Source organism: Cupressus sempervirens, chromosome 3 (genome assembly GCF_028749045.1).
Source record: "Cupressus sempervirens isolate cs-2001-9-10 chromosome 3, ASM2874904v1, whole genome shotgun sequence".
Taxonomy (NCBI): Eukaryota; Viridiplantae; Streptophyta; class Pinopsida; order Cupressales; family Cupressaceae; genus Cupressus; species Cupressus sempervirens.
The window spans coordinates 413,862,805-413,881,891 of record NC_143120.1 but is presented as its reverse complement, the minus strand read 5'-3'; the positions used below and the strand labels follow the sequence as shown (position 1 = coordinate 413,881,891).

The 19,087-nt window shown below is 39.3% G+C and overlaps 1 pseudogene; it reads right to left on the bottom strand.

Annotated features, from left to right (window-relative positions):
• The window catches only part of LOC149566778 (cysteine proteinase 2-like), an 84,821-nt pseudogene extending 67,056 nt beyond the window's left edge, over positions 1-17,765 (bottom strand).
• Between the last annotated feature and the right edge of the window lie 1,322 nt (positions 17,766-19,087).

Genomic DNA, 19,087 nt, shown 5'->3' with positions numbered 1-19,087 from the left:
GGGGGTCATAGGGCGACCTATGACCCTCTTTGACCCATTAAACGATGACATATGTCCCTAAGGGTCCTTTGACGCCAAGAGACATATTTGAATGGGTAATATGGGTCAAAGGGGGTCATAAGGTGACCTATGACCCTCTTTGACCCATTAAATGATGACATATGTCCCTAGGGGTCCTACGACCCTAGGGACATATTCAAATTGTTCATATGGGTCAAAGAGGGTCATAGGGTGACCTATGACCCCTTTTGACCCAATAAATGATGACATATGTCCTTAGGGGTCCTAAGACCCCTAGGGACATATTCGAATGGGTAATATGGATCAAATGGGGTCATAGCGTAACCTATGACCCTCTTTGACGCATTAAATGATGACATATGTATCTAGGGGTCCTAGGACCCCTAGGGACATATTCGAATCGTTCATATGGGTCAAAGGGGGTCATAGGGTGACTTATGACCCTCTTGACCCATTAAACGACGATATATGTCTCTAGGGGTCCTAGGACCCCTAGGGACATATTCGAATGGGTAATATAGGTCAAAGGGGGTCATACGGTGACCTATGACCCTCTTTGACCCATTAAACGATGACATATGTCTCTGGGGGTCCTAGGACCCCTAGGGACATATTTGAATCGTTCATATGGGTCAAAAGGGGTCATAGGGTAACCTATGACCCTCTTTGACTCATTAAACGATGACATTTGTCCCTAGGGGTCCTAGGACCCTTAGGGACATATTTGAATCGTTCATATGGGTCAAAAGGGGTCGTAGGGTGATCTATGACCCCCTTTGACTCAGTAAATGACGACATATGTCCCTAGGGGTCCTAGGACCCCTAAGGACATATTGGAATGGGTAATATGGGTCAAAGGGGGTCATAGGGTGACCTATGACCCTCTTTGACCCATTAAATGAAGACATATGTCCCTAGGGGTCCTAGGACCTTAGGGACATATTCGAATGGTTCATATGGGTCAAAGGGGGTCATAAGGTGACCTATGACCCTCTTTGACCCATTAAACGAAGACGTATGTCCCTAAGGGTCCTAGGACCCTAGGGACATATTCGAATGGTTCATATGGGTCAAAGGGGGTCATAGGGTGACCTATGACCCCCATTGACCCATTAAACGATGCCATATGTCCCTAGGGGTCCTAGAACCCCTAGGGACATATTCGAATCGTTCATATGAGTCAAAGGGGATCATAGGGTGACCTATGACCCCCTTTGACCCATTAAATGATGACATATGTCCCTAGGGGTCCTAGGACCCCTAGGGACATATTCGAATGGGTAATTGAGTCAAATGGGGTCATAGGGTAACCTATGACCCTCTTTGACTCATTAAACCATGACATATGTCGTTAGGGGTCCTAGGACCCCTAGAGACATATTCGAATCGTTCATATGGGTCAAAGGGGGTCATAGGGTGACCTATGACCCCCTTTGACCCATTAAACGACGACATATGTCCCTAGGGTTCCTAGAACCCCTAGGGACATATTCGAATGGGTAATATGGGTCAAATGGGGTCATAGGCTAACCTATGACCCTCTTTGACCCATTAAATGAAGACATATGTCTCTAGGGGTCATAGGACCCCTAGGGACATATTCGAATCGTTCATATGGGTCAAAGGGGGTCATAGGGTGACCTATGACCCCCTTTGACCCATTAAACGACGACATATGTCCCTAGGGTTCCTAAGACCCCTAGGGACATATTCGAATCGTTCATATGGGTCAAAGAGGGTCATAGGGTAACCTATGACCCGTTTTGACTCATTAAACGATGACATATGTCCCTAGTGATCCTAGGACCCCAAGGGACATATTCGAATGGGTAATATGGGTCAAAGGGGGTCGTAGGGTGACCTATGACCCTCTTTGACCCATTAAACGATGACATATGTCCCTAGGGGTCCTAGGACCCTAGTGACATATTCGAATCGTTCATATGGGTCAAAGGGGGTCACAGGGTGACCTATGACCCCCTTTGACACATTAAACGATGACATATGTCCCTACGGGTCCTAGGACCCCTAGGGAACCCACTTTGACCCATATGAACGATTGGAATATGTCCCTAGGGGTCCTAGGACCCCTAGGGACATATTCGAATGGGTAATATGGGTCAAATGGGGTCATAGGGTAACCTATGACCCTCTTTGACCCATTAAATGACGACATATGTCTCTAGGGGTCCTAGGACCCCTAGGGACATATTCGAATTGTTCATATGGGTCAAAGGGTGTCATAGGGTGACATATGACCCTCTTGACCCATTAAACGATGATATATGTCAGTAGGGGTCTTAGGACCCCTATGTACATATTCGAATGGGTAATATGGGTCAAAGGGGGTGATAGGGTGACCTATGACCCCCTTTGACCCATCAAACGACGACATATGTCCCTAGGGGTCCTAGGACCCCTAGGGACATATTCGAATCGTTCATATGGGTCAAAGGGGGTCATAGGTCACCCCTATGACCCCCTTTGACTCATTAAACGAGGACATGTCCCTAGGGGTCCTAGGACCCTTAGGGACATATTTGAATCGTTCACATGGGTCAAAGTGGGTCGTAGGGTGACCTATGACCCCATTTGACTCATTAAACGACGACATATGTCCCTAAGGGTCCTAAGACCCCTAGGGACATATTCGAATCGTTCATATGAGTTAAAGGTGGTCATAGGGTGACCTATGACCACCTTTGACCCATTAAACGACGACATATGTCGCTAGGGGTCCTAGAACCCCTAGGGACATATTCGAATCGTTCATATGAGTCAAAGGGGGTCATAGGGTGACCTATTACCCTCTTTGACCCATTAAACGACAACATATGTCCCTAGGGGTCTTAGGAACCCTAAGCACATATTCGAATCGTTCATATGGGTAAAAGGGGGTCGTAGAGTAACCTATGACCCCCTTTGACTCATTAAACGATGACATATGTCCCTAGGGGTCCTAGGACCCCTAGGGACATATTCCAATCTTTCATATGGGTCAAAGGGGGTCGTAGGGTGACCTATGACCCCCTTTGACTTATTAAACGATGACATATGTCCGTAGGGGTCCTAGGACCCCTAGGGACATATTCGAATCGTTCATATGGGTCAAAAGGGGTCATAGGGTGACCTATGACCCCTTTTGACTCATTAAACGATGACATATGTCCCGAGGGGTCCTAGGACCCCTAGGGACATATTGCAATCGTTCATATGGGTCAGAGGGGGTCATAGGGTGACCTATGACCCCCTTTGACCCATTAAATGACGACATATGCCCCTAGGGGTCCTTGGACCCCTAGGGACATATTCTAATGGGTAATATGGGTCAAATGAGTTCATAGGGTAACCTATGACCCTCTTTGACCCATTAAATGATGATATATGTCTCTAGGGGTCATTGGACCCCTAGGGACATATTCGAATCTTTCATATGGGTCGAAGGGTGTCATACGGTGACTTATGACCCTCTTGACCCATTAAATGACAATATATGTCACTAGGGGTCCTAGGACCCCTAGGGACATATTCGAATGGGTAATATGGGTCAAAGGGGATCATAGGGTGACCTATGACCCCCTTTGACCCATTAAACGATGACATATGTCCCTAGGGGTCCTAGGACCCCTAGGGACATATTTGAATCGTTCATATGAGTTAAAGGGGGTCATAAGGTGACCTATGACCCCGTTTGACCCATTAAATGATGACATATGTCCCTAGGGGTCCTAGGACCCCTAGGGACATATTCCAATCGTTCATATGGGTCAAAGGGGGTCATAGGGTGACCTATGACCCTCTTTGACCCATTAAATGACGACCCGCTTTGTATTATATATTATTATATTAATATGTATAATAATATAATATATATATATAACAACGTAATATTTTTATTAAATATAATATATATTATAAATATTATTATATTAATATATATTTTATTAATATATCTATATAATAACGTAATATTTTATTATATATAACGTAATATTTTAGGATACACTATTTATACTATTTTAGGATAATAATTATAATATAAATAAACACTAAATATTAATATTATTATATGTATAGTAATAATAATAATACTATTATAGCTATAATAATAATATATATTAATACTATATATTGTAGCTTAATATAAATAAACACTATATATTTACACTATTATATCTATATTAATAATATTAATACTATTATAGGTATAATAATAATATTGATACTATAGGTATATTAATACTATTTTATATTAGTATTATTGATATTTTATACTAATACTAATATACTATTAACTTAGTTATAAATTAAAGTCGTTTGCTTCCAAATATTTTCATAATATTAATATTATTCTGGCAAAGGAGGGAAACCTTAGCAAGTTTTCCCCCCAAAACTCCTCTTCCTATATCGGATATCCGATCTATTATCGGATATCCGATCCTGGATCGGATATCCGATCTATTATTGGATATCCGATTATACTAGCATCAATTTCAAATATTTGACTGTCCCTACAGACCCGACAACATTGAAGAGTGGGAGTGAGAGCTCTAGATGTGAATTGGTTGAAAAAGATATCAATGTGGCTAATTTTATTTTAGATTTCAAGGCAAATCTTTTTTACAAGTATGCAAGACATAGTCACAGGTCTCAGTGGTTGGATCAACAGTTTAGAATGTGTCAGGAGACTTTTCCCATTGGCACTATTATATCAGTTGTTGATTTTGCTGAGAACTACACATTGCAACCTCAAAACGAGACACAATCTCAGTATTACAACTCTATTCAGATTGCAATTTTTGTTCACATAACATATAGACATGCCCCTGATAGTGCGGAAGATAATCGAAAGATTATTAGAGAGTATCATTTTTATATGAGTGATGATAGATCTCACTCTCACGAGTTTGTGCAACATTGTTTTGAGAATTTTTTTTATTTCTTACACGAGCATGCAATTTCTATGGATAGACATATCATTTGGTCAGATAACTGTACAGGTCAATTCAAGAATGCTCGCATGTTTTATTGGTTGTGTAGGATGCACGTAGAGAGAGGGGTGCCTCATATTTGGAGTTTTTTTGAGTCCGACCATGGAAAAGGGGAACATGATGGAGCAGGGGCATGTGTGAAGAGAGCTCTAGTTAAGGAGCAACTGAAGATTTCAACAACAGAGCTTCTTGATGCTCATAGCATTGTTGATTGGTGTAGTTTAGCATTATCACAGGGGGGGACTCTTAATTCAGTGGTACGCAGGTTCTTTTGGTTGGTTGAGGAAGGGTCCATAGGTGATAGATCAGATTTTGCTACAGTGACAAACTCATCAAAAATGCATTCATTTCAGAGCTCTAATTCTAGTACATGGACCATTTGGACACGACAACTAGCTTGTTTTTGTCGTACTTGTTTTTAGTGTGATTGGGATCACTGTGAGTCAAGTGAGTGGGTGGACACATGGGCTCCACATTATCTTACTCCATTGTCTATCATACCCTCTATCAAAAATGATGACATGGAAAGTTCACTTGAGCATAATCATCTATCAGATCTACTTCAGCCGAGACATGTCTTTGCATTCATTGCACCACAGGGGAATGATGAGAAATCCGATTATTGGTTAGCACGTTGTGTAAGAGGAAAACAAAAACTTGCACAACTGATCACAGATGATAATGGATTCACGTATCCTACTGGTTCAGTGGTTGTTGCTGGAACATGGCTGCGGACATACATGCTTAGAAGGAATGGAATTCCTGCATTCGAAGACTATCAGAAGCACAAAGTAATTCTCATATATTCTCATCTTATTATAGCAACAAATGTAAAGTTATTGAAGCATCAAGGAAGACCAAAAGTAAAAGAACTTTTTACTATTGCTAATGTTGATCATGAAGCCTTGTTGGAGACCCTAAAACATAGAGAGGACCCTATTGGAATACTTGACTAGGTATATATACTTCTTATGTTATTTTCTTCATAATGATTTAATGAATTGATGATTATCTTGTTTAATACAATAAGTTACTAATTTTTGTATGATATTGGAATGTAGGTACATCATGAAGAGTTGGAGGGGGGTGGTATTGGGGATAATTTCTAAAATTTATGATGTATTATGATGTAAAATGTGTAGTTTTTTGTATATGGTTTTTGTATTTTGGTAGGTTCTTTGTAAGGAATTATAAGAGGAAGATATTGAACAAGTTCTTCCAAATCATATTTGCATGTGATACAAGGCTATAACGACAATTTTAAGAGCATTTATAACTATATGAAAGATAATTGCATGCGGATATCTTATTACAAATTTGGTTTTTTTCTTATTTGACATAAAGCTGAGATTATGATTATTAAAACTATTTTTATCAAACTAATCAAACAAGAAAAATCCATAAAGTACAGATGAACAATCAGAATACTTGATTTCTTCCATTTTACAACCAATCATAGCATTTGAAAGCATAAAGAGTCATAATATTGTATAATGTTTTGAAAGACTTTCATATTGAAAAGTTGTATGAAGCACATTTGGGATAAGCCATAAAATCCATGAAAGAAGATAGCATGTAGGATAAGCAATTAAAGCCAATAAGCAAGATAGCACATGCATACTGACATGATATGAAGTTGGATATGAAGGCTATGAGTGGATGAGTCATTAGCGGTATCAACAATCCCATCATAAATGAGATCTTGGATTTTATGTTTCAACACTATGGAATCTTTAGTTTTATGAAATTTTCTTCCATGGAGATTAATTTAAGAATTCCTCGTGTGTATGTAAAGGTCTTAAGGGAGATTAATTTAAGAATGCAATATTCTCCTCTAACCTTTCCTCAAGCTTAGAATTGATTTCTATCATGTGCTTAGAGAGATGAAGGTAAGAAAGATTATTTGTCTCTTCTAGCTCTTTGTATTGAACATATAGAAAGAGAGATGACAAGTGAACAAATTTAAGTGTAGTCAATAGATCAAGGAAACCATTTAGTGAAAGAAATTCTTAGTATGCATATCATAGACCATGAAGTTAGAAAATACCAATAGCTCTAAGACCAAAGAGCCATTTTAAGTATGTTCAAGCACTAGAGACATAGAAAATGCAAACAAATATTTACATTTGACATTTTGACTTGGTTGAAAAAGTTTGACAATAATTGATAATATTGCAAGCTTGATGTTCACAAAAAAATTTTTTTGCAAGAAAGATAGTGACACATGGAGTAGTCTTCAAACAATCATCCATCATTTGCGGCCACCCCGTACCAAGGAGTCTCCAAGGTGCTCTAAGTGCACTTGGAGGTCGATCTTTCGAGGGTCATAACTCAGAGCTCGTGAGGGCTATGGATGAACTGTCAAATGCTACAGGACGGTGATCCTGAGGCCTAAAATAACCTATCTCATTTTTGAGAGATCACATTCCGTTTGGATTCAGCACAGCGATCTTGCTCGATGCCAAAACTCACAGTGTGCCTCAGTTCATAGGTGCACCACAGTGTAACTTTGAAACCATTGATCTTGGCATCGAATCGTCAGTGCCATTATCTCTGGATGGGCGGGTGAACCCTAGTCACACCCTTGTTCTGGCCACAAAGACCATCCATCATTTGCGGCCACCCTATACCGAGGAGTCCCCAAGGTGCTCTAAGTGCATTTTGAGGTCGATCTTTCGAGGGTCATAACTCAGAGCTCATGAGGGCTATTGATGAACTGTCAAATGCTACAGGACAGTGATCCTAAGGCCTAAAATAACCTATCTCATTTTTGAGAGATCACATTCTGTTTGGATTCAGCACAGCGATCTCGCTTGATGCCAAAACTCGCAGTGTGCCTCAGTTCATAGGTGCACCACAGCGTAACTTTGAAACCACTGATCTTGGCATCGAATCGTCAGTGCCATTAGCTCCGGATGGGCGAGTGAACCCTAGTCACACCCTTGTTCTGGCCACGAAGACCATCCATCATTTGCGGCCACCCCGTACCCAGGAGTCTCCAAGGTGCTCTAAGTGCATTTTGAGGTCGATCTTTCGAGGGTCATAACTCAGAGCTCACGAGGGCTATCAATGAACTGTCAAATGCTACAAGACGGTGATCTTGAGGCCTAAAATAACCTATCTCATTTTCAAGAGATCACATTCCATTTGGATTCAACACAGCGATCTCGCTCGATGCCAAAACTCGCAGTGTGCCTCAGTTCATAGGTGCACCACAGCGTAACTTTGAAACCATTGATCTTGGCATCGAATCATCAGTGCCATTAGCTCCGGATGGGCGAGTGAACCCTAGTCACACCCTTGTTTTGGCCACGAAGACCATCCATCATTTGTGGCCACCCCGTACCGAGGAGTCTCCAAGGTGCTCTAAGTGCATTTTGAGGTCAATCTTTCGAGGGTCATAACTCAGAGCTCGTGATGGCTATCAATGAATTGTCAAATGCTATAGGACGGTGATCCTAAGGCCTAAAATAACCTATCTCATTTTTGAGAGATCACATTCCGTTTGGATTCAGCACAGCGATCTCGGTTGACGCCAAAACTCATAGTGTGCTTCAGTTCATAGGTGCACCACAGCGTAACTTTGAAATCGCTGATCTTGGCATCGAATCGTCAGTGCCATTAGCTCCGGATGGGCGGGTGAACCCTAGACACACCCTTGTTCTGGCCACGAAGACCATCCATCATTTGTGGCCACCCTGTACCGAAGAGTCTGCAAGGTGTTCTAAGTGCATTTTGAGGTTGATCTTTCGAGGGTCATAACTCAGAGCTCATGAGGGATATTGGTGAACTGTCAAATGCTACAGGATGGTGATCCCGAGGCCTAAAATAACCTATCTCATTTTTGAGAGATCACATTCCATTTGGATTCAGCACAACGATCTCACTCGATGCCAAAACTCGCAGTGTGCCTCAGTTCATAGGTGCACCACAGCGTAACTTTGAAACCACTGATCTTGGCATCGAATTGTCAGTGCCATTAGCTCCGGATGGGCGGGTGAACCCTAGTCACACCCTTTTTTTGGCCACGAAGACCATCCATCATTTGCGGCCACCCCGTACCCAGGAGTCTCCAAGGTGCTCTAAGTGCATTTGGAGGTCGATCCTTCGAGGGTCATAACTTAGAGCTCGTGAGGGCTATGGATGAACTGTCAAATGCTATAGGATGGTGATCTTGAGGCCTAAAATAACCTATCTCATTTTTGAGAGATCACATTTCGTTTGGATTCAGCACAGCGATCTCGCTCGATGCCAAAACTCGCAGTGTGCCTCAGTTCATAGGTGCACCACAGCGTAACTTTGAAACTGCTGATCTTGGTATCGAATCGTTAGTGCCATTAGCTCCGGATGGGCGAGTGAACCCTAGTCACACCCTTGTTCTGGCCACAAAGACCATCCATCATTTGTGGCCACCCCGTACCTTGGAGTCTCCAAGGTGTTCTAAGTGCACTTTGAGGTCGATCTTTCGAGGGTCATAACTCAGAGCTCGTGAGGGCTATCGATGAACTGTTAAATGCTACAGGACGGTGATCCTGAGCCCTAAAATAACCTATCTCATTTTTGAGAGATCAAATTCCATTTGGATTCAACACAGCGATCTCGCTCGATGCCAAAACTCGCAGTGTGCCTCAGTTCATAGGTGAACCACAACATAACTTTGAAACCACTGATCTTGGCATCGAATTGTCAGTGTCATTAGCTCTGGATGGGCGGGTGAACCCTAGTCACACCCTTGTTCTGGCCACGAAGACCATCCATCATTTGCGGCCACCCCGTACCCAGGAGTCTCCAAGGTGCTCTAAGTGCATTTGGAGGTCGATCTTTCAAGGGTCATAACTCAGAGCTCGTGAGGGCTATGGATGAACTGTCAAATGCTATAGGATGGTGATCTTGAGGCCTAAAATAACCTATCTCATTTTTGAGAGATCACATTCCGTTTGGATTCAGCACAGCGATCTCGATCGATGCCAAAACTCGCAGTGTGCCTCAGTTCATAGGTGCACCACAGCGTAACTTTGAAACCGCTGATCTTGGCATCGAATTGTCAGTGCCATTAGCTCCGGATGGGCGGGTGAACCCTAGTCACACCCTTGTTCTGGCCACAAAGACCATCCATCATTTGCGGCCACCCCGTACCGAGGAGTCTCTAAGGTGCTCTAAGTGCATTTTGAGGTCGGTCTTTCAAGGGTCATAACTCAGAGCTTGTGAGGGCTATCGATGAACTGTCAAATGCTACAGGACAGTGATCCTGAGGCCTAAAATAACCTATCTCATTTTCGAGAGATCACATTCTATTTGGATTCAGCACTGTGATCTCGCTCGATGCCAAAACTTGCAGTGTGCCTCAGTTCATAGGTGCACCACAGCGTAACTTTGAAACCGCTGATCTTGGCATCGAATCGTCAGTTCCATTAGCTCCGGATGGGCAGTTGAACCCTAGTCACACCCTTGTTCTGGCCACGAAGACCATCCATCATTTGCGGCCACCCCGTACCGAGGAGTCTTCAAGGTGCTCTAAGTGCATTTTGAGGTCGATCCTTCGAGGGTCATAACTCAGAGCTTGTGAGGGCTATCGACAAACTGTCAAATGCTACAAGACGGTGATCCTGAGGCCTAAAATAACCTATCTAATTTTTGAGAGATCACATTCCGTTTGGATTCAGCACAACGATCTCGCTCGATGCCAAAACTCGCAGTGTGCCTTAGTTCATAGGTGCACCACAGCGTAACTTTGAAACTGCTAACCTTGGCATCGAATCGTCAGTCCCATAAGTCCAGATGAGCGGGTGAACCCTAGTCACACCTTTTTTTTGGAATAAAGACCATCCATCATTTGCGGCCACCCCGTACCGAGGAGTCTTCAAGGTGCTCTAAGTGCATTTTGAGGTCGATCCTTCGAGGGTCATAACTCAGAGCTCGTGAGGGCTATCGATGAACCGTTAGAGGAGACAAGTTCATAAGGATGGAGTGGCTTAGTGTTTTTGCTAAAATAAGTTAGTGGGAAGGCTTTATTAGAGGGTCTTGGCCAAACTAGTGGGGTGTTTGCCAAAATTTCTTGTTTTATTTCTACTTGGTTTTGTTTTCTTGTTTTGTGCTTGAGTATTGTTATGGGATTGGGACTTACACACCTTCACCCTATGTTTATGGTTCCATCTATGAAGCCATTGTGAAATAGTCTTGGGGGGAAATTGTTCAAGTTTGAAATGTAATGTTTATGCATTGAAAGATTGTATGTGTATCCCAGTTTGAGCCTTGTTCCCTAGTGCGGGGGTGGTCTCTTTGAGGCCTATGGTTGGGTGGAAAGCACCCATGGTCCTTGTTATTTTGTTGTGTTGCATATGCAGATTTGTGTCCAAGGGAGCAATGGAAATGGCTTGGAATGATCATCTTGCAGATTGATGTTGGATGGGAAAACTTGACATTGTGCCCTCATTTGTGAAGGAGGATTCACCAGCTTGTTCATGTTCTCAACGATCATGTTGGACAATGTTCATGCTACTCATTGTCCATATCTTTCAATGTCCATGTTCCTTATGATTTTGAAAAGTTCCTTATGTTGCCCCATTGTGATGGAAGGATATTGTATCATTGTTACCTAATGTACGTGTAGAAGAAAATATTGATAAGGTTGTATATGCATGTTTCATTTGGAGTTTATATTGTTATGAAAGCATTGGTACAAGTCACATATTTGCTTTGACATCATTGTTATCATTTGAAAATGTGAAAGAAAGTTTTCTCTTTGTGGTATTGTAAATGACTAGTTGATAATAACAATCCATAGATGTTATGTGATACCATTGATTGTATAAATTTAAAACTTAGTAGATTGCTTACAATCTTATTGTGCACTCAATAATTTGGTGAGGAAGCAATGTTGATAGATAATGAGGATATAGTAATATACTAATTGTCACATTAATATATATTGTAATGATTAATGAATGTGTGTACATTGGTAATGAGGATAATAAGTAATTCTGATCCCCTTCCCTTACATGCTAGAATCACGACCTAGTCCATATGATACAACTGACAGACCCTAATAGAATATTAGTATCAGAGGCTTGTTAGGATATGAATTACCTCACTAATTTATGAGTGTTGTATCTTGAACTTGCTCGTTTGACTCGTGACGCTAACTTGAACTAGACTGTCATCCAATCTATTTGAAAACCACCTGTGACTAAAATGTTAACACCTTCAAACTATTCACATGAGTCTTGAACTCCTATTCAATGATAACCTTGTTTTACAATATGTAATTTCTTATGTGACTTCATAAGCTAAAAAAAAAAAAAAAATTGTTGTGTTTTTACTAGTAAAATTTAGGGCATGACACATGATCCACGATAAATTGAACAATACTAGATACTAAATTAATATGTATATCATTGTGCATGTAAATGATAAAAATATATATCAAAATACATGTATCCATAGACAAAATTTTTCACAAATATATATCAAAGATCATGTATCCATAGACAAAGTACTCAAATATATATATATCAAAATACATAGATCCATATACAAAATGTGGCTGATCCTGCCATCAGAATGTGTATAATATCAATGTTTCTATATACAATGTGGCATATGCCATCTCAAAATGTCTCATGATGCATCCTACGAAAACTATACTATCCTAGGGTGTTGGTGGATGATCAAAATGCAGCCGCTTCACTGCACTAGGTTGATCGGATGCCTCCTACATAAACAAAAAAGGAAAACCCAAAGTTAGACTACTAAATATGATTCTACGTATCTAACATTGAATTACTCAAATGCATAATGATCTTTTCCGTATTGGAGATTAATACTATCAAAATTTCATAATAAATACCTCTCTTGTCGACCTCCTGCGCCGCTCAGGAGTCCTCTCGTATGCCCTCGGCAATGCTGGTACCTCTGTGATTGTGGGCTGTATATGTTCAAATACCTTTTTTAGATGAATCTACAATTTAAACTATAACATTATAATTCATAGCATGCTAAATTTATAACATATTTAATCATGAATTCAAACTACAACTTACTATTGTAGGCTCCTCGTCAGGAGTGAGTGGCCACGTCATCAAATCTACATAACTGTCCCGTCAAACCTCATGTACACTAGGAGTCTCCTATGAGATACAAAATAGTAGTTGTTAATATCATGAAAATTAGTTTTGAATTTATTTATGAAGATAAGTGATGCAAGAGAATCCCATGCTCATCAAGGGAACATTGAAGATCCAAGGCATTACAAAGGTCATGGAACATCTCTTGAAGTCAATTGGGCAATCCTTGCACCAATTATGGCTCATGGAAGCATACAAAGTTATAATGTTGGAATCATATGTGGAAGAAAGTTGTAATTGGGCATGAGATAGGATTTTAGGATTTTAGGATTTCTGCATCAATTAAAAAAATAAAAAATAAATGATACTTAAACATACAATGGGGCTCTCTGTGCGAATGAAAATCCCTAATGATCTAGGATGCCGAATCTGTATAGGCTCATCGCTAGTAGCCACACCCTATATACAATAAATAATGTAATTAAATGAGATTACCACAAAAATTTTACAAGAATGCATCAATATTTAATCAATTAGAAAACATCTAATTACCTTTCCTTTGTCAATGCATGCTGGCTCACCCCCCGCACTTTGTCCCCCCGGGGCAGGTGGTATCTGCAAGATAAAAGAAAGATTAGCAACCATATATGCTACAATATCAAATAGAAAAAATAAATGTGAACACAACATAATGTATCGTAGATGTCTCAAGGCCAAATGAAATGGCCGATAGTGTAGCATCATCTATCTGTCTGAGCTCCTCCTCGGTCATCAACTAAACATGAATGAAGATCACATACATGTAAAAGTCAGTATGGCTTAAAAATTAAAATTACTTTATTATAAAAATCAACTTTAAATCACATATGTCATAACAAAAAAATGTATACACGTACCGACACCGAAGGAGTCCATGCCTCTAGATTCCCCTCCTCTCTCGCATCAGGGTCTATAGCCTCTGCACGTGCGTCTGGTGTATCCTCGTCTAATAAAAAATGATACTCAGGAAGATCACCTATGGGACCCAGGCAAATATTCTTGCATGTAATGCAAGTGTGAGGCACAAAAACATGTGATGAGCTAGCCGATGATGAACTGGCACCAACATCATCAACACGAGGAGGCAAGACTGACCTAGCCTGAGATATCATTAGGCTACTCAGCCTATGAATGGCTCTGATGGTCTGAGAGCTAGCCTCTGCCATAATATCTGGATGCTGCACTCGAGGAGGGGGGGAGATATCAGGGGGGGGGGGGACAAAAGTGCCAAGTTTCTTTCGCTGGGAAGAGGGTCTATCCTGAGGAGCTCCTAGTCCTAAGCCCATGTTGGGCTTCATGCTCCAATAGTTCACTTTAAGTTTCAACACAAATTCTGCATATAATTTTTTAAGGAAATAAAATGGTATGTCTAAATTGCCATGTGGAGGGATATCAAAGATTTCCATGTGGAGGGATATCAAAGAGCATCCACCAACGGTCCCAAAAATTTGCACGTATGGCGTCATTTGTGCACCATTTAATCGATAGTTTGGTTTTTTTTGGGTCAACTGGTATACCCATTTTTGGGTTAGCAAAAAGGCTTGCCAAATCGTCTTTGGTTATGTTGAGGGCCGCGACCTCATCATAATCCAAACCATCATCAAACATCTGGTGCATTTCATCATGCCAACGAAGGGCGGCATTTTTTGTTTTGTAAGAGTTTCAATGTTATCCACTATGGTGTTTAACGTGGATAACATAGGAGCCAATGCAGGTACATTATTGTATGTTCTATGCAAACCTCTCAACTCAGTGAGATTTTCATTTATCAAATCCTCAATTCGAGGAGGGTTTTGAGGAGGTAGAGGATCATTTGGTGGACGGTTTTGTGGGGATACTGGATCGTTTGGTGGTGGGTTGCGAGGAATATTATTCCCGGCCTCAATGTCATCATTTTGATCAGCCATTTCTATTGAATTGCAAAACATAATATATATTTAAAAAAAATCTAAATTTTAACCATTTTTGTCAAAAAAACCCTAGATTCAACTAAAACAAACAAAATCTTGTTAAAATCTATTAAATTTAGGTTAAAAATGAGTCAACGGGGGGGAAGATACCTGATATTTGATATCCGATTTGCTATCTGATATCCGATTTATTATTTGATATCCGATCTGACTGGCCCAAATTCGCGTGAAAATAAGGGCCGCGGGTCTGTGATTTTATATTTAATCCATGCACAGGTATCGGATATCCGATATTATAATATATATAATATAACATATATATTACATTTTATATATTTTTATATTATATTTTATATTTATTATATTAATTTACTATATATTATAATATAAAATATTATTAATATACTATATTATTATAATTTAAAATATATTATACTTTTTTATTATATATTATATTATAAGATATTACTTTTTATTATTATATTATATTACATTACTATATATTATAATATATGAAATATTATATTATATTATTATAATATAATATGTTATTATAATATTATTATTATAGTATAATATTATACGATTATAATATAATAATATTATTATTATTATATTATAGTATAATAATTATAATAATAATATTATTATAATATTATTATTATTATATTATAGTATAATAATAATTATAATAATAATATTAAATAATAATAATATTATTATAATATAATAGTATGATATATTATTTAATATTATTATTATTATTTTATATCAATAATAATAATATTAAATAATATATCATACTATTATACGATTTTAATTATTAGTCAGATATTGGATTTAAAATCGGATATCTGATATCAAATCGGGTATCCGATATCATATCAGATATCCGATATCATATCGGATATCCGATAAGGCTCAGCTTAACCTTCTAGGTTTGGTTCCTGGATAGGTAAAAAAAAGTCAGAGCGGATTTTGAAGCGCTTTTAGGCATCTTCAAACTCTTTTTTTTTCACATCGCCACTTTTTGGCACACCATGATCCTGCACATACCCTCCTGCAACATATAATCAACATGATCAACTTTGAATCCTTGCAAATATTGCTGACAAGTATTATAGATTTCTTTGAAATCTTTGTCTTCTTGGTAGAGTCCCTTGATATCTTCCATGCCTACACTTTGTAATCTAACTTCTTGGAGTGCCAAAACTCTCCTACTTAATGCATCCGCCACCTTATTTCTAACCTCTTTCTTATGTTTTATGGTAAAGGTATAGGCTTGCAAGTATTCAACCCATTTAAGGTGTCTTTGATTCAACTTATTCTGTCCATTCAAGAAACTAAGTGCATGGTTATCCGTGAACACAACAAACTCTTTTGGAAGCAAGTAATGCCTCCATATTTTGAGAGCTTGTACCATAGCATATAGTTCCAAATCATATGTGGAATACTTTTGTTTGGCATCATTCAACTTTTCAGAAAAAAAAAGCAATTGGATGGCCTTCTTGAGTCAAAACTGCCCTAATAGCCCTTTGGTTGGCATCACACTCAATAGTAAACAACTGATTAAAATTAGGTAGCCTAAGTGTAGGTAACTCCACTATTTTAGTTTTCAGCAACTCAAACCCCTTATTAGCCTCTTCTGTCGACTTGAACTTGCATTTCATTCCCCCCTTTATAGTATTAAGAATAGGTGCACACACATGACTAAAATTTCTCAAAAACTTCCTATAGAATGAAGCCATTCCATGGAAACTTCTAACATCTCCTATGCTTTGGGGATTTGGCCAATTCAAGATGGCATCAACTTTACTAGGGTCCATCTTTAAGCAACCTTGAGAAATAACAAAACCAAGGTAAACTAATTCAGTTTTACAAAACTCACATTTTTGAAGATTGATTTTCAACTTGGCCTCCTTCAACTTCTTTAGCACTAGATCCACATGCTTGAGATGATCTTCTTTGGACCTGCTAAATATTAAAATATCATCAAGATATACAATTACAAACTTACCAATGAACTCAACCAAAACTTCATTCATGAGCCTTTGGAAGGTACTACGTGCATTTGTGAGCACAAAGGGCATCACCAACCATTCATAGAGCCCTGCATTTATCCTAAATGCTATCTTCAACTCATCCCCAGGTTTGATTCTAATCTGATGGTACCCTGATTTCAAATCTAGTTTGGTGAAATAACAAGCTCCTCCCAAGTTGTCCAATGGATCCTCTATTCTAGGCATTGGGAAATGGTATCTTATTGTAATCTTGTTAATGGCCCTTGAACCTGTACACATTCGCCATTTCCCTCCTTTCTTAGGTACCAACACTATTGGAACAACACAAGGACTTAAGCTTTTCCTTATGAAGCCCTTATCCATCAGCTCTTGCACTTGTTTACCAATTTCTTCATTTTGACTAGGAGTCATTTTGTAAGAAGCTTTATTGGGCAGATTAGATCTAGGTATGAGATCAATTTGATGATTAATATCCCTCATAAGTGGTAATGAGTCTAGTTTATCATCCCCTATAACTTCTTCATATTGTTTCAGCAACTCTTGTGCTTCTTGTGGAATGTCCTTCATGAAATTTGGTTTTGCCTCTTCTTTTGGTTTTAGGATAATTCCATATCCTTTCTCTCCTACATGTTTAAATATTTGTAGGAATTCTTTCCCACTCAACATCATGACACTAGAACCCACTTGTTTCTCTTCATGTTGATCAGGTAAAGGATCCATTTTATACTTCTTTCCATCTTTGATAATAATGTAGCTATTCTTCTCCCCATCATGAGTAGACTTCACATCATGCTACCATGGTCGTCCCAAAAGTAGATGGCATGCATCCATAGGAAGGATGTCACATAAGACTCTATCCTTGTACTCTCCAATCTCAAATTCTACCCATTGTTGTTCATCTATCAACACATGTTGTCCTTTATTTAACCAAGACACCTAATATGGAGTAAGGTGTGGTAATCTCTTGAGCTTTAATTTCTCCACCATTTCAATAGAGACAATATTTTTTGTAGACCCTAAATCCACTATTACTTTGTAGATCTTCCCATGTGACTTACATGTTGTTCTAAAAAAACTCTTCCTTTGTGGTTGTTCTTGCCTTTGAGGTATTTTTAACAAGGTTCTTTTTACCATGAGATTCTCTCCATCCATAGTAGGTCTTGCCTTACCAATGGCTGTCATGGGTGATATTGTATCTTCCTCTTGAACTAAATGTGTTCTTCTTTCTCCAACATGTGAACTTGAGGCTCTCTTTGGACAGCTACTGATGGAGTGGCCCACTTGGTTACAATGATAGCATCTGCCTGTAAATACTGGGGTATTTCTGCCTCCTTGTCCCCATCTACCTCTGAAATTACTTCTTCCCCTATATGTGCCTCTAAAGGATCCTCTTGATGAGTCTCCATGTCCTTAAAATGGATTATTCTCCTCTATTTTTGTAGCACTGGGACCTCTTCCAAATGTGCCCCTTCCTCTAAAACTCCTACCTCCTCTTTGCTTTTGTTGCTGCTCATGTATTCTCTTGAACTTTTCTTCTGCCCTTAAGGCCAACTGAAAAAATTTGTGTACACTATCACGAGTGAGAATGCTGATCTCATCTTGGATATTGGTTCTAAGACCATTCATGTACCTTGCCAACTTTTCCACTTCATTCTCATGCTTCTTGGCTCTCAAACTCAGTTTATGAAACTCTTCTGTGTAGGAGCTTACATCTAACTCCCTTTGTTTTAGATTCTGAAGTTTTTTATGTAGTTGTACTTCATAGTCTTTTGGAAGGAGTTGTACCTTGAGTCTGATTTTCATCCTTTCCCAAGAAACTATCTTCTTCTTTCCCTCTTGCAATCTTTCTTCTTGCATCATGTTCCACCAAACTAATGCTGACCCCTTTAGCCTCGACTTGGCTACATTGACCCTCTTTTCTTCTACCACCTCTTTGTAATCAAAATGGTTGCTTAAAGCATCTATCCACTCCAATAGCTCTTCCCCATTTAAGTAACCACCATAGCTAGGTATACCATCCATGTTATCCCTAGAAATTGATT